This window comes from Heptranchias perlo, chromosome 36 (genome assembly GCF_035084215.1).
Source record: "Heptranchias perlo isolate sHepPer1 chromosome 36, sHepPer1.hap1, whole genome shotgun sequence".
Lineage (NCBI taxonomy): Eukaryota > Metazoa > Chordata > Chondrichthyes > Hexanchiformes > Hexanchidae > Heptranchias > Heptranchias perlo.
Genome location: NC_090360.1, coordinates 19,010,379 through 19,033,038, shown reverse-complemented (window position 1 = coordinate 19,033,038; position 22,660 = coordinate 19,010,379). Strand labels below are relative to the sequence as shown.

Here is a 22,660-nt window from a genome sequence, read left to right as displayed (position 1 = left end):
GAAAAATAAAAGACCATATACAGACAAACCTTTTAAAGAGCCGGTCAGAGGTCATCTTTTTAGGGACATTTGTAGTTACGATTTTATTTTTAGGTCTTTCTTAATTACCGGTTATAAAAGGCAACCAATTATCTCAAATACGGGTACGGAGCATAGTGGTTATGTTACTGGACTAGTAATCCAGAGGCCTGGATTAATAATCCGGAGTCATGAGTTCAAATCCTGCCACGGCAGCTGGGGAATTTAAATTCAATTAATTAAATAAAAAAATCTGGAATTTAAAAAAAACTAATATTAGTAATGGTGGCCATGAAACTGCTGGATTGTCGTAAAAACCCATCTGGTCCACTAATGTCCTTTAGGGAAGGAAACCTGCCATCCTTACCCGGTATGGCCTATATGTGACTCCAGACCCACAGCAATGTGGTTGACTCTTAATTGCCCTCTGAAATGGCCTAGCAAGCCACTCACTCAGATGTACAATCTTGCACAATTAGGGATGGGCAATAAATGCTGGCCTCGCCAGTGGTGCCCACATCCCATGAACGAATAAAAAAATCTCTAAATAATTTCCAATTCCCTTTCTCAATTTCTACCCGCCTTCCCCCTATGGGGAAGAACCATGAGATTCAAGAGATATTCTGAGGTTACTTGGGTTATAATGTTTAATTACAGAGAACACTGCAATTAAAAACCTCAATCATGGGAACTCCCCAAATTCTCTTTTCCGCACCCACAAAAATGGGTAATGACTGCATAAAACTAGCTATTGCAGTCCCAGCTTATATTGAGGCCAGATGAACAATAAATATGGTATTCAATGCTGCTAAACTGAAAATATCAAGACTTCTCATTTCAAATTTTCCATTTCAAAATGCTGACTCAAGTCAATGTTAGAGATTTATGATTGTCCCTGTAGACAGAACTCAATCCAGAACAACGAGATATTACAACTGCCTCTGCGGGGAAAGACCGATGGGACTTGGGAGCATGGACAAACGTGAGACTTCAGGGATTTAATAAGCACTCAACCTATGAATGGGGCCAGACAGATGTAACATTCAGATATTTCCCTGTTTTGTTAAAAACTGATCAAAGGCTGTAGATACACTGGGGCTAAAATTACGATAGAAGGCCCTCTCTCTGGGCCAAAATTCATGGAGATTCCCTTGCAGTCCAACTTGCTACAGCTGTTACTTTGCTGATGTGAAATTGAGTAGACTATCAGATAAACAAGTTAAGTGCATGGTAAAAATGGTACAGTTTACAATAAAGTGAGTTAATAATCCAAGGCAGCCTGTAGCTGCTTTTATTTTAGGTCAGATTCCAGGACACTGGTATCTGTAAGTTGACTCCTGGTACTTACACTTCTAAATCTGACTCCCTTATGCTGGTGGGCCTAGTTTTTTTTTGTTCAGGGCCAGCGAGTCTGCTGCTGGGATAATTGGACCCAATTAGGTAGTGTCAACACCAAGAGCAAGCTCAGAGATTTGTCCCTCACTTGTCCCCCAGAATCTGAGCTGAACAAGCACCAGTGCAAAAGCAGCAACACAATGGTAGGATGCCGAGTACCAACCAGGAATTCCCATTTGGCAAATACATAATAGGATTCCGCTATTCCAGGTAGAGCAAATAGGTGGGCCGTTCACAGATATTGGATGGCTTTAAAAATAAACATGGTTATCATAGGCAACCACCAATCTTCATAACAAAACAGTGGGAAATTTTCACTTCTGATGGCACTGGAGACCCTCCCCCCACCCCACCCTTGGTGTTGACTCTCCACCTCAGTCCCATGGAACCCAGATGCCTTAAGACAAGAAATAGGATCAGGAGTAGGCCAAATGGCCCTTCGGCCTGCTCCGACATTCAATATCATGGCTGATCTTCAACCTCAACTCCAATTTTCCACCCTATCCCCATATCCTATAAGAGTCCAAAAATCTATCTATCTCAGCCTTGAACACAATCAATGACTGAGCATCCACAGCCCTCTGGTGAAGAGAATTCCAAAGATTCACAACCCTCAAGAAATTCCACCTCATCTCAGTCCTAAATGGCTGACCCCTTATCCTGAGACTATGTCCCCTAGTTCTAGACTCTCCAGCCAGGGGAAACAGCCTCTCAGCATTTACCCTGTCAAACCCTCTAAGAATCTTATATGTTTCAATGAGATCACCTCTCATTCTTCTAAACTCCAGACAGTATAGGCCCATTCTACTCAATCTCTCCTCATAGGACAACCCGCTCAGCCCAGGAATCAATCTAGTAAACCTTTGCTGCACAGCCTCCAAGGCAAGTATACCTTTCCTTGGGTAAGGAAACTAAAACTGTATATAGTACTCCAGATGTGGTCTCACCAAAGCCCTGTATAATTGCAGCAAGACTTCCTTACTGTTGTACTCCAATCCCCTTGCAATAAAGGCCAACATACCATTTGCCTTCCTAATTGCTTGCTGTACCTGCATGTTAACTTTTTGTGTTTCATGTACAAGGACACTGAAATCCCTCTGAACACCAACATTTAATAGTCTCTCACCACTTAAAAAATATTCTGTTTTTCTAGTCTTCCTACCAAAGCGAATAACCTCACATTATACTCCATCTGCCACCTTCTTGCCCGCTCACTTAATCTGTCTATATCCCTTTGCAGACTCTTTGCGTCCTCCTCACAGCTTACTTTCCCATCTAGCTTTGTATCGGCAGCAAGCTTGGATATATTACACTCGGTCCCTTCATCTAAGTCATTAATATAGATTGTAAATAGCTGAGGCCCAAGCACTGATCCTTGCGGCACCCCACTAGTTACAGCCTGCCAAACTGAAAATGACCCGTTTATTCCTACTCTTTTCTGTTCGTTAACCAATCCTCTATCCACGCTAATATATTACCACAACCCCATGAGCCCTTATCTTGTGTAACAACCTTTTGTGTGGCACCTTCTGGTATCTTACCAGGGCACCATTATTCAAAGGTGAGCCCCGACAGTGAGTGTTGACAGGCTAACCCACTGTGGAAAACACTGCAGTCAAGCCCAGTGCTGCCCTCATTCAACATACACAAGGAGTCGTTGTATAGTGATGAGGAGCAGAAACCATGGGAAAATACCTTTAAGGCAGAGGTGCCATGTCTAACTGTAGCAGCCCCACCGTTGCCCCAGTTGAGATCAGTTAACTCAACACAGATCAGGGGTCAAACAGATCCAAATTTTCATGGGGTCTCAAATGTTGCCACTAAACATAGTGCAAAGCATGGGCCTTCATCCCTACTGGGCCACCAATGGGCCAACGTCAGGACAGGAGGCACAACAGCGTTTTTCTTTGCGTGAAGCTGCTTCAGCACCTAGAAGCTAACGGTAAGCTTTGGACTTTTATGTTAATTTCAGATGGCTGTTTGTGCCGACAAAGAACCAACCATTTAGACTTCATCAAAAGCAATGACATTCATTCAGACTAGGAGTCTCAGCAAGCTAGGCTGCAAAATCATGATGTTTCAAAAAGTATAAAATTCATTACAGTTGAATTCTGATAAATCCAATAAAAACATAACACTTAATTGCTGTTTTTTTTTGAGGGTATGAAACTATTTTCTCCAGTCCACACATTAATTGCAGCTGAAAGGACAGACAGGTAATCTGCTCTCAGCGCTCTTTAAGGCAGCTGCAACAGATGCACATGCAGATAATCCCAGGCCCAATGGAATGTCTTTGTTTTTAAAATGAGGTGCAGTTTGTCACTTCTTTAAAGAACTGTGCAGAGCCCATGCTCTGTATGATCTTTCCCCTCCTATTCTTTCCCCAAAGGGTGCTGGGAGCCACAGGGTAAGCGCAGCACGATTTGTATAGGGTGTCGAGCTTCGGGGTGCTCACATAGTGCGTCTCAAGGCAATGCAGCTAGAATGGAGAACGCAAGTGAGGGGGGGGCGGGGTGAAGAAAAGAGAACAAGCAAACCATGCCTCCCCATTTTTCCAGGTCAATCAGGTGTCGGACATGCCATCGCTACCTTTACCATTCTCCAAATCAAGCTATTGTGAAGATTATAGTATCTGTAGGTTTTATTTGCCTAGTATGGAGTGCACACATCATGCTTGCCTAAACTCAGAGTTTAGTTGCAGGTTGGCAGAGCGAAGAATTATGCGGCACTGGAAGTTTAAGCAGGGCAGCTTTTCAGAGCTGATTCCTGCTGCTTGCAACAGGTAGAAGCAACCCTCAGTGACCAACCTGTCTTCCCTGCCAGATTCCAGTGTGCCAAGCTGGTTGATCAATCAACAGTGTCCTGGGGTACTGTGGAACTACTTGATTCAGGTATCAGATTATCAAGTCTGCCACAAAAAGGTTTTAAAGTTCCACTGCCAGGCATGTCATCTTAGAGCCACACTAGCCGCCGCCACCACCACTGTCCCCCCATCTTCTGTTTAAATCCGTACATGACCTCACCCGTCCTCATCTCTTCCCTTCCCCAGCCCTATAACCCTCCCAGAACTGCGTTTTCCCAACTCTGGCCTCTTGTGCATCCCCCACCTCCCTCATCTCACCATTGGAGACCATGCCTTTAGCTGTCTGGGCCTTAACTCTGGAATTCCCTCCCTAAAGCTTGCTGACTTGCCACCATTATCAGTACTGCCCGTATGAATCGTGCGTTTCAGCTGAGCTAGATTCTTGCTAACCGCTATTGAGAAAGGAGCTGCTGTTGGAAAGTTGGAACGTTGACAGAAAGTTCACTACAAAATGGAGATTACATCTAGAGCTTCCCTGGCTCTTGACCTAATTGCTCAAATCATGATTTTAAATCACTGAATAGGACAGTGTTTACTGGGTCGCCCCTTCACTGCCTACTATTTTCAATACAGGAGCACACTTTACTTTAGAATGCAGCAAAAATTAGAATTTTTTTTCCCCAGATGCTTCAGCCCGAAAGATGGACTTTTTCTGCCTACCAGGATATTCCTTATTAATTTATTTTTTAAAAAGCAATTTACAAGGTTCCATTATCTGAAAGTCTGCTTGGAGCTTATTTAAAAACTATGTTGATATTCCACTCTGGTTGCAGTTGCTGAGGAGGGGAGGAGGCAGACGAAAGAAGGAGAGGTTTCCAACAATAAGCAATTGCATTCCACAAACTCACCAAGCACGTCACCTCGGAAACAAAACCAGTACTTCATCGCACTGCAGTGTCTTAGGGGTGGTTTTATTTGGTGCATGCACAATGCTTACATAAAAATTAGTTTGAATATATACAAGTAACAAAAGTATAAACCCTACATACAAACTCTGAATTATGCTCCAATAGGTTTACTAATGCTCAATACAGAAAGTCTAAAAGTTCAGAGATTATTACAATATTTCAGTAAATATCCTCTTTTTGTCAAACACAATTGAAATTAAATTCTATATCTGGATATATGAAATTAGCAGCGCTTGTAACACTGTGCCTATCACCCGAACAGACTAACCCATCAGCCTTGCTCGTCCACTAATACTGGGAGTGGCTGTCGTCAGATGAAGTCAGCTCTTATACAGTAAGTACACCTTATTTTGGTGAATTGGAGTATAGCATTGACTTAAGTTAAAGCTGTTCCTACAAAGTGTGATGGACGTGGGGGAGGGGGGGGCAGTGAGTAGAGGGGCTGAATCAATCACCAGTCCTCAAACATTAAAAATACTCCCAGGGGAATGTCTCTAATCAGATTCAAGTTATTCTGAATACAGCCCAAATATCTGGTGATAAGAGGCATCACTTGGTAAGGCAACATGTCAGTACAGTGCTATACTCCTATATTATATGCACTTTTTTCAAAGACAACCTTAGAAGCAGTGTTGTAACATAAACAAGTCAGCCTACACACTATGTTATGAGGTTTTTACTCTGGAGTTCAGGGTCTTCTATCACTCCTGCAGGCAAACTCTCACTCCCTGCGAACTGGTGTGTTCCTTTATCTGCCAAGTATCTAGCTCACTTCTGGCAATCCTAAGGATTGGAAAGAAAACACTTGGTATTTTGGCTTGATGGTTGTATCACATGGGACGGGGGCATCGCTGGCAAGGCCAGCATTTATTGCCCATCCCTAATTGCCCGAGAAGGTGGTGGCATAAAAAAATTTGAAATCTTTTCAACTGTTCAGGGGTCATTCCTATGCTTAGCAGTAAATTTTAAATTTTGCAACATAAGCTGGCAAATGTTCTAACAGCATCACGCTTCCCAGCCCTCCCTTCAAGTCTAGACACCTTGGCCCCGATGTTAGCGGGGAGGTGGGATGACAGTGGGGGGGGGGGGGGGGGGGGGGGGGGAGAAAAGATAGGGCGCGTGGGTAACCCGCCCAATAAAATCTGTCCGTTCCCACGCGATCGCGGGTCAATCGGAGCCACTTAACGTGGCTTCCGGGTTTGCCGTCCAAAAGCTGCGCAGCGGGCGGACTGCACACCAGCATCACAGGCTGTCAGCTGGAGAAGCTCTATTTAAAAGGGCAGTCCTCCAATGGCTGCTCCTGGAGCAAACACCCACACAGCACAATGGAGTAGCAGAGGGGAAAGGCTGCTCCTAGATTTAGCAATGCCTCACTCATTGGGGGTGAGGAGGAGGAGGAGGAGGAGGGATGTCATCTATCTGGCGGATAGGAAGAAGTGGCCTGCCTCTGCCCCCAAGGCCTGGCTCGAGGTGGCAGAGGAGGTCACCAGCAGCAGCATCATCATCTCCCGCACCTGGATTCAGTGCAAGAAGTGCTTCAATGGCCTAATTAGGTCAGCCAAAGTGAGTATACTTATTCATTCTCCTACATTCAGTCTTCCCCATCACCGCCTCCACCCCCCAACTCCTTCTGCACTGCCAACACCAATCTATCACATCACTCCTCACACCAACTTAAGGCGCATCCTCAACTTCCTCACCTCCCCATTAGTCACCGCACCACTACCACTCAACCCAATCCTCAGACAACGTCATGGCTCTGTCTCATACTCACCCGCTGATGCATCTCTTTCACCCAACCAATGCATTCACGGTTGGCCACGGTCACCATCACTCACTCACACGTCTGTACTTTCTCCCCTTATCAGAGAAGAGAGCCCAGAATGCATTGGAGAGGGTGACGACCGGAGGGGGGTTGCAACAGATCGTCGTCCTCACAGACGCGGAGCAGGAGGCGTTGGAGCTGAGCCGCAACCTCGAGAGGCCTGTCTGTTGGGGACGCCGAGACTGGCACCCGACAAATGTCTGGCGACAGAACTTTAACATTCAGCACACATAATATGAATTGATGTTAACATGCCCCGCAATCTAAGCGCCTCAGTACGCTCATCGCAACATGACACATCTGTGATCATGTTTAATATTTTAGCGATTTTCGGAGCGCCCCTGCCCCCGCACTTTCACTTGAAAATCGAGCCCCTTCCATCCATCCAAAACAGCAGATTGAGAACTTCAAAGCTCACACTGCTACAGGAATATCAGCAGATTTCTGCTTAAGGTAGGGCCAGAAGTTTGCAATACAGAAGTGCTGGAGTCTGCCAACTTGCGAGCTCCATGAGCAAATAACTAAGAGTATTTCTAGTGAAACAGCCCTACATTTGAATGTTGAGATAAGCCTCACCATCATTTTAAAATAAACTTTTGTGGGTTATTCAAAAGACAGAATAAAATATTAAACTTATGTTTTTTGCAAGAATCTCAGTCTTCAAGGCCATTGAAATCCCTGATTGACGCCAGACACAATCAGAACAAATATTCCACAGGAAACCACAACACATGTGTGCTCAGTCATGGTAAAACAAGTTTATGAGCAACCACCGTCTCCTCACTCCCATATTTGTTTTCACTTGCCTAAAACTGTTTTACTGGATTGCATCCAGTTATTCAACATTCATTTAAACTAGCCCCATAATTATTCCTCCCCCTCCTTTACATTTTTCTGTTGTTAGTCATGTTCTTCGCTTCTGGCAGTGAATAAAACTAAAAACAGTACTGCTGTTTTTTTTCCACTATCCATTGTAATAATATCCTTCCCTTTCCTTCCCCCCCTGTTCATTCTCCATCCAACAGTTAAAATTCCTTTTCTCTGGGAACATACACTCTCCCTGACTGCAATTTAGACATAAAGAGGCTTCCATTCCTCCATGAGCTGAAAACTTGTAACAGTGGTAACTGATAGGGCCATCATGTCAGGAAGGTCAAAGGGTAGAGGCCAGATAAGTAACTAGCATGCTTGGAAAAAAACTGGCCACCAGTCATCTGTAATCTAGCCAAGCTGTATAGAGGATCTAACTTAGAGCTATGGGGATAGCTGTGTAGTAAGGCGAAGGGTGGATGGAGATTCTATGATGCTCAACATGGATTGTTGTTGGAGCATGAACTCAGGGATGAAAGGGTGGATATGGCTCAGTGCAAACCAGTTAATTAAAAATTTAAAATCTATTTTATCCACCTTTTGTTGGAGAAGATAGAAAACATACAGCAATGGATGTGCAGTGAAGCGATGCTGCCCAGCATAACCCTAGACCAATACTTGGCTGGTCTGGAAACTTGCAGATGTTCAGCATTGGATGTTTGAGGCTGCAGTACTATTCAGCATGACCAAGCTGTACTATTTGAGATTCGCCCCATATGGAGACCGGTCTAGAAAAGGTGCTCTGAATATTATAGTCTCATCAACTGGGCCATCTAACCATGGCTGATAAACCACACCTGTGGTCATTAAACAAGTAATAAAAAAAAAATGGAATTTTACACTGGCTTCTTGGAAGATCATAACTTTTTCAACAGACATGCTCAGAATGGAAACTGCACAGGTAGCACGAGAGCTGGCTCATGGTGGTAATGACACTGCTGCACTGAGCAAGGCCAGTCCAGCTGGAGGGGGACAACTAGTGGAAGATGGTGCTGGCTATAACTACATCTGGAGTGGCTGGGGAGATCTACCAGTAATGCTCATGTAGGATCTACAATTTGCAAGGATATCACTGCAAAGTTTGTATAGTCTATCAAAAGGCAATAATGACTGCCTGAAACAGATGCAAAAGGCACTAGCATTATCCACCAATGATGAAAGACAAAGACAATGTGAAGCAACTTTATAGTGATCTAGATGATGTGACCGTTGTAATGACATTAGCAGACAAGCCGATCATGGCAGATTTCAATGGTCCAAATGGTGCTGGAAAAGATAATAAAGATCTCGCCCCTTATGGTAAAATATATTGAGCAATAGACTAGTTGTACAAGCCTGTGAAACATGTGGGAGAGGTTGCCTCTCTCAGTAATACTCATCAGTGCAGAGATATGGACTGATGATCTACTTTCCAACAAGGGGTGTCCTCTTGCAGTACGAAGGATATCGTATGCTAGATTTCCACCAATAATTGTTGGACAACCCATTTTAATCTCTATAAATATGAATGAGTGCTTCTACCTCCCTTTACTCTGCACCTGTGTAGTTTGCATTCCATATAATCCCGTATAAAGAAACATTATGTTGAATGTCACTGGCCAAACACAAGGATCTTGTGCTAGTTGTTTAATGAACATGTTCAAAATCCTCATTCTCTTCAGATGTTTTTGCACGGAGCATTTTGCTACAAGCAGCGTGATGGCTAAATGATTAACAGGACAGAACACATCACAATGTCTGGGTGTATGTGGAGGCCAATTGCTCTTGGATGAATTGCAAGGGTTTGGCAGGCACTGTTCTGTGGGATCAGGGAAGAGAACAGGAAGGCAAAGGAGGCAGCTAAATGCAAACCTACATGTGCCATATGGGTGATAATTCAAGTTGAATTGTATACGCAAATAGTAAGATCACCCTCTTATTTACAGATTGCATGGAGATTTAGGGTGGGAACGAAAATCTGTTAATCTGATGGCTCAACAATAAATTCAGTGGTCCAACACTCATGTGATGCAATTTTCACAGAACTATTCTGAACCTATACATGAACATAACCGTTTGAAAAGTAAGCATTTCCCAACAACTGTTTCGCTTTCAATTATACAGTAAAGGAACATTCCCTTAGTGACCACATTCCTACATTACAACAGTGACTACACTTCAACAGCATTTCATTGGCTGTAAAGCACTTCGGGTCGGCCTGAAGTATGAAAGCCGCTATAGACGTGCAAGTTTTACTTTCTTTCCTTTAGTACAAGGGTAGTCCAAACCAACCAATTAAAATGATCTTTTCCGTCACAGTGACGGAACAAACTTTTTTTTTGCTTTGAAATAACATTATATCATCTACGTCACATTGTCACGACACAGCAAGTCACCTTAATCCTCTGCAGGTTACTATTTTCTAACCTTAAAAAAGGTACAATTTATTCAGGCCCTTGAAATAAAAATAAAAATCTCAGATACCCATTTTACGCTCAGGTCTATTTCCAGTTAGATATTATCCAGTAGCTGGGACGTATGCCTTCCATCAATATAATCTGAACTGACGGGATCATTTTTTTTAAAAAAAGAACAGTTTTACCAAAAGGGGTATAGAATTACTATGTTATTCAACAGGTGGCACTACTGCTGCTACAGCAAATTTAACTGTATGCATCAGTTGCATCATGTGGAAGTTCTTTTATCTCCACAGATTTGTTCCCATTTAAGACATTGATTCCTAGCTGAGGCACAATTCCACAGGGGCTGATCAACCTCCCCAACTGGCCATACATCATACACTAGCATTGAAAGTGAGCACTGGCAGGCGTTTTATTAAAACAGGAGGAGCATCAAAACCCACCCCAATCCTTCCTTCACTCAACGGTCTCTTCCTGCCCATGTTGTAACTATGTTTTTATGAGTATCTGCTCTTAATCACCATCCAATGACCCTCATCAAGAGCAAACAAGTGGATACTGGATGAAATTAGAAACAGGATTGGGTGAACGGCCACTTAGGCAGCTGATCAAAAGGTGAAGGCTTTTATTTTTTCCGTAGCTCACGCGTAGCCATGTAGCGAGAGCTGAATAACTGGTCAAAGTTCAAAAATCACATTCTATCATTAACAGCATTTCTTAGTCTAGCAAATCCACAGTGTGCGCTCTTGAGCAATAACCCATCTGAACAGATTAGTAATTGCAATCTTGACCTTGCTGGAGTCATTTCCAACTTCTAACAGCCTTATAGTTTCACAAAACACAAACTATTGCTAAACTTTTCACCCATGTCAATGAAATTATCTAATTGTTGCTGGTACAACATAATCTTTAGTGGAGGGGGAGTGAAAGTCTTTTTGAACTATTAGTGTCATTCATATAACTGAAATACTTCTAGTAATAAATTTGCATCTCTAAACCAAGCCACACTTAACATAACACCTTATATAAGCTACAAAACAGCACTTGTCTCTAATCAGTCAAGACTGTAGTACCTTCCCCTGCATCTGTAACAGGACACAAACACAGTCTGTCTGCCTCTCTGTCCATTTCTGGACAGTTGGGCAGCACTAAGATATCCACGGGTTAACAGAGGCATCAGAGCCAGTCCAGCATTAGGGAAAGAATTGCCAACTTCACACTGGAGCAGAATATGGGCAACAGGGGAGGTGAGACCATGGCTTGAGTTCCAATACTTGTTTCGCTGATAAAAATTAAATTGGAAATTTTAACCTTAAAAATGCCTCAACACTTGGAAAAATAATTCCTTCGCCAGAGACTTCCCACCCCACCCACCTCCACCTCCACTAAGCAGGGATTGCTCCACAACAGGAATCATAGTCCCTCCATGAAGTAGAATGCAAATCACCCTGTTGGGTTAAGCATGCCCCCTTACAGAGCAGAGATCTCTCCTCTCCAGTAATCAAAAAATCCAGCTCCATCATTCACCACACCCTCTGAGCAGGGAACATCCCTCATTGCGCCCTCAACTTAGCAAAGAGTCCAGCAAGCCCCACCCCCACCCAATACATGGAGTAGGAATCCACAACCGTATTTTGAGCAAAGATCATCCCCGAGTAGAGCCTCCCTCCATTACCATGCAGAGATTGATGCGCCAATACACCCTCCCCTTCCACTTCCCCCCTCCCCCTCAACTCAATTCAATCCCCCCCCCCACCCCGCCTCTCCCTCCCTCCCTCCATCCTTCTCCACTGACCCAAACCCTAAATACCTGGGCTCAGTTATTCCACTGATTTCTAACTTGTTTGACCTGAATACTGGACGTAGTCTTAACTGAGTCAATCTCATATCATTGCACAAATATACATTAAAAAAAATCACCAGCAGCATTCTTATTTCAAAGATGTTTAGCCACCCCATCCTGAATCAGCAGTATTTTACTGAACTCTCTTTGAACACAACACCTTCAGCATTGAAAAATGCTACATCAAGTCAGAGCTACTAAATTTAGCTGCTCTTGCATTGAGTGAGACCCGTGCTAGTGGCACTGATTCCAGACTCTTGTGCAGCATTCTGCAATCTGGAAGTAAACTTTTTAGATACACAGTGTTGCATGCAACATAAAAGCTGTGGGCTCTTCCTAGCTGCTGCCAAATTGAAGACTAGAATGCCTGCTTTTAGGTTCCAGCCTGATTCATGAGACCTGCACGTCAGCAGTCTGTGCCACTAGCATGGGTCTTCTGCAATATAACAGTACCTTAAGTGTGTCTAGGCTTCTGTTTATAACTCTCTCTCTTCCTTTAAGGCCCTCCTTAAAACCTACTTCTTTGGCCAAGCTTTTAGCCACCCCTCCTAATATCTCCTTTGGCTCGGTTTGGCTTAAATTTTGTCGGATTACACTCCTGTGAATCGCTTTGGGACGTTTTCCTGCTTTAACTATTGCTACCATAGACAAGGTCCGCTTATCTTCTCATTAGCATTCCATGGGATAGTGTTTCTAATACTGTACTCTAATATTTTGAAAATCTGTGCCATTGCTCTTTCAATCATAACTGCCAGTTCCATCTGTAAAAGGGAACATATTCTTGAAATAGCGTAGCCCTAAAGCCTGGAAGTACCCCTCTAATTCTGAGCCCGTCAGAAGCAGCAGCTCTTGTCATGAATGGCTGTTATATCATTCTCACAAAGGGAAAGATCCCAGAGCCAAACCACTTATCTACTTTTCACTATTACCTGAAAAAATCTGAAGCTTTAAAAAAGGATAAATTAAGCACTTGTGGACTATATGTAGATTCCTTGTTCTGCCACACAGTATTTTCCCATTTCTCTGCCATGCAAATTGTTAATCAGTAAATAAATTTGATTAGTCATTTTATAGGTGTCAGCCTTGGCTCAGTGGTGTCACTCTAGCCTCTGGTTCAGAAAATTGTGGGTTCAAGTTCCACTCCAGAGACTTGAGCACGTAATCCAGGCTGACACTCCAGTGTACTACTGAGGGAGTGCTGCACTGTCGGAGGTGCGGTCTTTCGGATAAGACGTTAAACCGAAGCTCCACGTGCCCTCTCAGGTGGGCACAAAAGATCCCACTGCACTATTTTGAAGAGGAGGGGCAGGGGAGTTCTCCCGGTGTCCTGGCCAATATTTATCCTTCAGCCAACATCACTAAAATAAATTATCTGGTCATTATCTCGTTACTGTTTGTGGGACCTTGATGTGAGCAAATTGGTTGCTGCGTTTCCTACATTACAACAGTGGCTAAATTTTCAAAAGTACTTAATTGGCTGTAAAGTGCTTTGCGAGTCCTGAGGTTGTGAAATGCGCTATTTAAATGCAACTCTCTCTTTCTTTAGTCATTTTATCCTGTAGAAAGTAGTCTAGCATTTGCTACTTTCCACCCAACAGGTTTGCAGGAGACACAAGAATTATATTATGCAAATTCCATTTCACTGTACTATTCCTAAATAGTTGTGTTGACCCTGGACCATGCTACCTGATCACAAGGGGCATGACCTAACCTGCACTGGTACAATCATTGAGAGGGAAATAGGTGTTTTAAAAAGCTTGAACTCTAACGTTCATTACTATCAGTTAACTTACTGATTAATGTTCCCGCATCTGGCTTCACTCATCAAGAACAGAATCTACAGCAAGGGATGATGCAATACCTAATCTGTGTTCAATGGGTACACAGTGAACTAGAGCAATCAAACAGTCTTATACTGCCATAAATCCTGAACTGTTACACATGCTGTTAATACAACCATTATCCATCTGAAATAATATACAATAAGAGTTAAAAAAGAATCCTGCACTCTTAGTCATAGGGAGGAATCGGTTTTCATTTTAAATTTTAGAATAACCATTTGCACGCCTCCCATCCTCACTAAATAAGGTACAGGGTCTCTAAGGTCTACATAAACTTCCAGACATACTTGAGTTCTGAATGTCTAGATATCTTTTGAAGGTTCATCGGAGTGTGAAGTGCCACATTACACCGTAATTTCCTAAACAAAAGACTCCAATACAACTCCTGTCCCATGCCATCATACAGGCCTGCCCATCCAGAAGGGCAGTCATCTGGGCCTGGATTACAGGCAATAATGCCATGATCAGCTCATGTCATTTTACACTTGCAGCAGGCCTGTGGACTTATGAAATGATCCAAAATCTGTGAGATCAGACCAAGAACTAATGAAACAGACAGTGCTGCTATCAACCATCAGGCAGTCCTGTGACTTGAACTTGTGACCATGTGGTTGTGGAGTACCAGCACTGTTAATAACTGTATGGTAATAAATCTCATTCCTGCTTTTAGTTCTACAGAATAATACCCTCCTTTGAATAGACTCATGAAATACTAGACCATTATAGGATTAGTAATGGCTGTGTCCTTCAACATTTTAATGTGGAGGGGAGGGGTTAGCCAGGAGAAGATCAGTTCAAACTGATCCAAATTGAACAACATTTTGGTACATGTGAACAGTTATTTGTTACGTATCAAAAAGTTTCCAAATAACAAACTTCAAAGTCAGTTAAGACCAGTTAAGAAACATTGCACAGTAACCCACTTCCCAATGCCCCCATCAAAAAAAGTTCTAACAAGAATTCCTTTCACTTTCTTCTGAAGGTGTTCACTCATTTTGCTGTACAGTGCCACAGGTGTCAGCACCCTGCAAAACCCTCAACCAAGGAGTAATTCTTCACGTGCGAGCCTTGACAAAATAGCAGCAACGTATTTGACCATAGCTAGGAATATGGGGAGTGGGGGAGGAAAAAGTGAAAAGGACTTGCATTTTATATAGCGCCTTTCACATCCTCAGGATGCCCAAAGCACTTCAAGGCCAATGAAACACTTTTGAAGTGTAGTCACTGTTGTAATGTTGTCCAGGACACCGGGGGAACTCTCCTGCTCTTCAAATAGTGCCATGGGATCTTTTACATGCACCCGAGTGGGCAGATGGGGCATTTGACAATGCAGCAATCCCTCACTACTGCACTGAAGTGTCCTGCCTAGATTATGTGCTCAAGTCTCTGAAGTAGAGCTCACCCACAACCTTCTGACTTAGAGGTAACAGTGCTACCACTGAGCCAAGACTGACACAAGGGATTGCATTACAGTCAAGTCCAATTCAGTCCTAACCCAACAATCTCACACGAGAGGGAGGGAAACAGAGAAGACACTGGATAGTAACCAGGTGCAGGAACCCTGCTGATTTCCCCCACTTGTCTGAGGACAAAGAAGCCCGATGTAGTACCCACATTGCTGCCCAGCTGAGATCAGCTAACTCAACACAGGTCAGGGAATCAAACCTGGTACCTTGTATGGCTCAGCTTCATAACATGTGGTGCATTCACCCCCAAAGCCATCAAGAGAGATATCATCTTCTACTTTCAACGCATGTAGCCGGTCAAGGTTAAACTTCCAAAAAGGACATGTGAAATGAGGTACATAAGGAGGTTTAAGCAGCTGGAAGCTACAAGTGAAACACCTTTCTGGTGAAGTAGCTTCTTCTTCAGTTCCATTTAAGAATGCTAAAAGCAACAGATCAATTTGAGTTCATGCAATCAAACTCAAATCCCTGTTGCTCGATTAAGATCATTTTCAGGTCTGCATACTAAATTATGAGTCCTAATGCAACTCTCATTTCAACAAGCACTTTACTCAAGAGTGCAGTAGACTGACGGACCACTGGAACTATTGTATAGAGGGTAAACACCAGAGTTCAGTATGAATGCACCAGGATTGCATCACACCTAATCATTTAATCAACAATGTAAAATGAAAGTCTTCTCGTAACCAGTTGGAACTTGATGCTGGTATTTTTTAAACTTAACCGGGTTTCTGGAACACACCTGTCAGCATTAGGACCTCTTTCCATCGAGTCATTCATCCAGCCACTTGCTCTACACCATTACTGTACACTGTACTTGCACAATGTATGCAGTCAAATACCAATGTTAAATAGTGATCAAGAATATTGGATATGAGCTTTACTTCACATCTGTGACATAACACAATCAAAGCTACTTTCTTACAAAGCACCGGAGGTCAGATTTAATCAATCATTCAAATTGCTATGGCAACTGTTACCATAGTACCTCAGCTAGCCACAGTTGAGCTATGTCTGGCATCAGTACCACAGAGCACACTAGTTCCACATATTTGTAATATTCAAGTGCCTTAATATTGGCTCTCAGCTTCCTGCCAACACAGCAACTACAGTTTGTGTGCAGCCTGATTTTGCATTTCATTATAGTACATTCACTTTTTTTATACGCTTGCCTACATGGAAAAGAGTCATTGGTCACTCCCATGTCCCCTTCTCCTCCCCATCATGTGCATCAGTATACCAGATTCATGCATAAATGCACAGCTTCCTTTATTTGACTCCCTCTCTCAGGTATCCAGTTCTTACTTTGTGCCAAATACAAGTGGTACACAGCCATGCCCATGAATAGCTTGGACATGACATTGATGTAGGACCTTTATAGCTGGCACAAAGCAGAGATTTTCATCTCATCAGCTGGGACTGGCTCCAGAGGCAAGATAGTCATGTGCAAACAACACGGCATCTCGCAGTCCCACCTCAGCTACCACTTTACAATACACCAGGTAAACATAATTTGTAGTGGAACCTGAATTATGCACTATAATGATGGGGCACCCGATGGCAGATAATGGGGTGGATAATTAAGCAGTGTCCTAAACTTTGTATATAAGAGTGCGGTTTTACTTTTGATAGGTAATCTAAATGGACCAAAAATTCATGAATGGTTTTGCTAAGAGTAAATAAGGAGAAACTGTTTCCAGTGGCAGAAGGGTCAGTAACCAGGGGACATAGATTTAAGGTAATTGATAAAAGAACCAGAGGCAACATGAGGAGAAATGTTTTTAAGCAGCGAGTTGTAATGATCTGGAATGCACTGCCTGAAAGGGTGGTGGAAGCAGATTCAATAATAACTTTCAAAAGGGAATTGGATAAATACTTGAAGGGGAAAAATTTGCAGGCCTACAAGCGAAAAGGACAGGGGAGTGGGTCTAATTGGATAGCCCTTTCAAAGAGTCGGCACAGATATGATGGGCCGAATGGCCTCCTACTGTGTTGTGTGATTCTATGATTCTACAACAGGCCCAGATTTTTCCATTGTAAAAATGAGAAGTTCTTGAGAAAAAATTCCTGACGCTTCACTTCTACTTAGGTCTCAGACCGAAAGCCCTGCTCTTTATCATCTCTAGACCGGAAACAAAATGTCAGAGCTGCATGGTCATTAAATTGTAGCAGACAATGGAAATTTCAGTTAATAACTACTTATCCTGCTGGGTCAAGAACCCAGTGTCTGTGAAAACTCAAGCTTAGAAAATACTCAATTGTATTTATGCAACATTAAACCTAATTCCCACAAAGCCTCCAGTAGATAATCAAGAGTGCCGATAATCAAGGTTCCATTCCATATATGTACTTAAAATTCCGTGTGTATGCCACACCTGAAAGAAAAGGCACTTAGAGAATACATTTAATCTACTCAGAAAACCAGTAGCAAACACCAGAACAGAGCAATCTAGCAAAATTTGGAAATTTTAAAATGCTGCATTACAACTAGGGATTCCAGGATCAGCTTTAAACCAAAATCTAGTGCGACAATAACACTCAAACAACTTGACCTTACATAGAGCCTTTATTGTCGTAAAATGTCCCAAGACGCTTCACAGGAGCGTTATCAAACCAAATTTGATACCAAGCCACATAAGGAGATATTAGGACAGGTGACCAAAAGCTTGGTCAAAGAGGTAGGTTTTAAAGGAGTTCTTAAAGGAGGAGAGAGAGGTAGAGAGGCAGAGCGGTTTAGGGAAGGGATACCAGAGCATAGGCCTAGGCGGCTGATGACACGGCCGCCAATGGTGGAGCGATGAAAATCGGGGATACGCAAGAGGCCAGAATTGGAGTAGAGATCTCGGAGGCTTGTAGGACTGGAGGAGGTTACAGAGATAGGGAGGGACGAGGCCATGGAGGGATTTGAAAACAAGGAAGAGAATTTTAGCATCCTTCACACACAGGACTCAGTCTCCGAGCACTTTACAATAGGAAGGAGAAGGATGTAGTGGACACTGAGCGTGGGGAAAATAAAGGGGAATGGAGAGGCTCAGATAGGGCACTGAAGGGGCAGTCGAAGAGGATTTTGAGGAATAGTTTGAAATAGGGGGGAAATAACAAGAACGGGATAGCGAAGTCTAGAGGGCAGGAGCATGATGGCAGAATGAGCAGCTGACAATGGTGGAGCAGAGAGCAAGAGACTAGGGTGGAGGAGATCACTCAAATCAAGGATGCGAATTTCGAAACCGACATCATGGAGTACAGGAGCTGGGAGAGGATGGGATCAATGGAATCGTGGCAGTCAGTGTGGGTGGCGATGCGAGCTGTGGCATTTTAGATGAAGCTGAAGTTTGTGGAGGGTTGATGACAGGAGACCAAGTGAGTAGGGCATTGAAGAAATCAAACCATGAAGGTGAAAGAAGCATGGACTATGATTTCAGTGGTAGAAGGGAAGAATGGGGCACAGGCGAGCAACATTATGGAAGTGGAAGCAAGTAGTTTTGGTAACAGAGTGGATATGGGTTCAGGGCCATTAGGATGCCAAGGTCCTGCATTTCTGATTCAGTTTGAGGTGCCAGCCAGAGGGACAGATGGACTCGAGGGAAAAGGTTCTGCCAAGAGCCAGAAAGGATGGCATCAATTGCGCCAGCATTTAGTAGGGGGAAGTTTTGCCATATCTAGGTCTACATCTGGATACCAGACAGGCACTTTTAAAGTATAGCAACAACTGTTGGGTCAGTGACAGAGACAGCAAAGTAGAGCTACGTGTCTTCAGCATACAGTGGAAGCTGACTCAGTGCTTTCGCAAACTGTCGCCTGGGGATCATGTAGATGGCGAAGGGAGGGGGACAGCTAAGGGTCAATGGGAAGTGCCCATGCATACAGAGGGGAAGCAGTTGGTAGGAATGTAATGTCTCCATGCTCAAATAATGATCGAGAGAAGTGGGAGGGTAATTTCACGGCAACAATGCATTCCAGGACTTTGGGGAGTAAGATAAGGTTTGAAGTAAGGTGATAGCTGCAGAGAGTGGAGTGGTTTAGAGTGGGTTTCTTGGAGAGGCTGATAGTCATGATTCTGAAATAGACAGTATGATGATGTTGGTGAGCATGGGGATGAGGAAGTGTAGTTGAGTGGGCAGGAGCTGGGGTGGGAAGGGATAAAGAGAGCTGGTGAGAGATAAAAGAAATTACAAAAAAGGAAAGGGTGAAGTTGTGATTTGGTGCAGGCCAGATGAAGAAACTTGGAGTTTGGAAAAGTAAGGACAGCCAGTGGTTGCAGTGATTTTGGACACAAAAAAATTCTTTGCATATAAAATCTGAGGTGAGGATTGGGGGGGGGGCAGGGAATGAGGCAGCCGTCAGTAGCTGAAAAGAGAAGCTTGGAGTTGTTCCTGCTCTTCGGGATGATCTTGTAGTAATAAGGATTGTGGCAAGAAAATTGGCAGTGAAAGAGAACACGGATATAAATTGAGGCTAACCAGCTAGAGGTGTTGGGGTCAGCGAACCAAATATAAAGGCCAAAGTCACTCAAGCTTATGTTGTCCCAAGGGAGTGGTGGGGATGGGGGACTATATGGGATCGTAACGGGACAGGCGCATCGATATTTATGGAGAAAAGTTTTGTCATAGATGGCAAGCCAGAGGTGAAAAAGATCAGTTCGAAAGAGCACTAGAGACAGTTCTGGAGTTAGGGTTTCCAGTGGCAGAAAGTGACAAGCGAGAGACTATGGGCAGGCTTAGGGGGATGTACAGGAGAATGGAAAGAAGGAAGTGGTTAGAGAGAGCTGAGTCTGATAAAAACAGTTGTAAACAATTTTACAACACCAAGTTATAGTCCAGCAATTTTCTCCACATGATAAAAACAGTAGAGGGGTTGAGGCAATGTGTGATATCAAGATCAAGGGAGTGGCCACGACTGTGCTTGGGGAAGCTGATGTGAGGGGCGAGACAGAGGTGAACAAGGCAAAAAAAAAATCTGCCAAGGAAGGGATGGGCGAGTTCAAGGGAAGATTGAAATCACTAAGGATCAATTATCGCTTGGTGAAAAGGCAGAGGTAGAAAATAAAATGGACACTACTTGTGATGAGTGGGGGGCGGGTGGGAGAAGGTTCTTCAAATAAAATTCCACTCTCCTTTGGAATATTTCCAGCTTCCTGTATATGTTCTTTAGTGAATTAATAACAACTTGCATTTATACAGCGGCTTTAATGTATTAAAGCGTCCCAAGTGAAATGACTTGTAAAATGGAAAAATTCTGACTCAATAAAATATTTTCATAGTTACAGAAGTCACAGTCAACATGATTTTAACACTTTAAAAACAACTGCAAAGTTTGCAACTCCATGTAATGCTGAATGCATCAGAACAGGATTTTAGTTCATTATGAAAAGAAATAAGCTTCAAACCCTAAAGAAAAGAAAGGGCCCAAATTTGGCCAAAAATAAATGTAATAAAAGAAACATAAGCAACTTTTGAGAACATGTTTTACAGCCCATCTCACAAAAAATTAACATTTTTTTAAAAAACCATCCTCACTGCACTGATAACACCTCTAACCTATAGATTGTACTTTTTCATTCCACTCACCTACTAAATATTATGAATATATACTACTGTATTTTCTCCACACAGCAATGCCTGTAACCTGCACTTATACCCTTCATATGAGGCCCATAAGCTTTTAAAAGCAAGAGCACTAACCATTAAACAGAGTTCCAATTTGAGCCAGAATATTTACTGATTCCAACAGTACGATGCAGCTCAGTTAATACATGTTGGTACCACTAGGTACCCATCTTAGCATGTGTGTGTATTTTAATTCAATTCCCTCTAATGTAACCCATTCCCATGTTTCAACTTGGAACAAAGTCTATTCCCATTCTTTTTAATAGCAAGATTCTCTCTTTAAGGAATACTTTCCAACTAAGGGTGCTAAACATCACAAAGTCAAAAGACATGCTGCCTATACCTACTACTATATAGATCTTACTTTTGGGTGGGGGAGGAGTATGGAAAAGAGAACAGAAAATATTTCGAAGAGCAAACAAGGAGAATCCTGTTTATTTATTTCCCTCTGTTGGGTGAGCTTTCTCTCCCTCCCCCCCACCAAAAAGAGTTCCCCAACAATATATTTTAATACATTATATTAATTATTTCTCCTGTCTCATTAGAAGGTGGTTCCAAGAACTCCAGGGAACCTTGGATGTCAGGGGATATACGAGAATGGATTAGGAAAAAAAGGAGGGCTTTTGGCAGATACAAAAGGCTAAAGACGGAGGAAGCCCTAGAGGAGTACAAAATGTGCAGGGGGATACTTAAAAAAGAAATTAGGAGATCAAGGAGGGCCATGAAATGACACTGGCGAGCAAAATAAAGGAAAATCCTAAGATGTTTTATAAGTATATTAAGGGTAAGAGGATGACTAGGGAAAAAATAGGGCCCATTAGGGACAAAAATGGCAATCTGTGTGTGGAGCCGGCAGATGTAGGAGGGGTTCTAAATGAATTTTTTGCATCTGTTTTCACTATGGAGAAGGACGATGTAGACATAGAAATACGGCAGGGGGACTGTGATATACTTGAACATATTAACATCGAGCGGGAGGAGGTATTGGCGGTTTTAGCAGGCCTAAAAATGGATAAATCCCCAGGCCCGGACGAAATGTATCCCAGGCTACTGTGTGAGGCAAAGGAGGAGATTGCGGGGGCTCTGACACATATATTCAGAACCTCTCTGGCCACAGGGGATGTGCCAGAGGACTGGAGAACCGCTAATGTAATACCATTATTCAAGAAGGGGAGTAGGGAAAAACCGGGGAACTACAGGCCAGTGAGCCTAACATCAGTGGTAGGAAAATTATTGGAAAAAATTCTGAAGGACAAAATTAGTCTCCACTTGGAGAAGCAAGGATTAATCAGGGATAGTCAACATGGCTTTGTCAAGGGAAGATCATGTCTGACTAATTTGATTGAATTTTTTGAGGGGGTGACTAGGCGTGTGGATGAGGGTAACGCAGTGGATGTGGTATACATGGATTTCAGTAAGGCCTTCGATAAAGTCCCCCACAGGAGACTGGTCAAAAAGGTACGAGCCCATGGAATCCAGGGTGCCTTGGCACTTTGGATACAAAACTGGCTTAGTGGCAGAAGGCAGAGGGTGATGGTCGAAGGTTGTTTTTGTGACTGGAAGCCTGTGGCCAGTGGGGTACCACAGGGATCGGTGCTGGGTCCCTTGCTGTTTGTGGTCTACATT

The 22,660-nt window shown here is 43.1% G+C and overlaps 1 protein-coding gene across 1 annotated transcript in view; it reads right to left on the bottom strand.

Annotated features, from left to right (window-relative positions):
• Nucleotides 1-22,660, bottom strand: part of glud1a (glutamate dehydrogenase 1a) — a 90,558-nt gene that overhangs the window by 64,983 nt on the left and 2,915 nt on the right. The gene's annotated exons all lie outside the window — the stretch shown is intronic.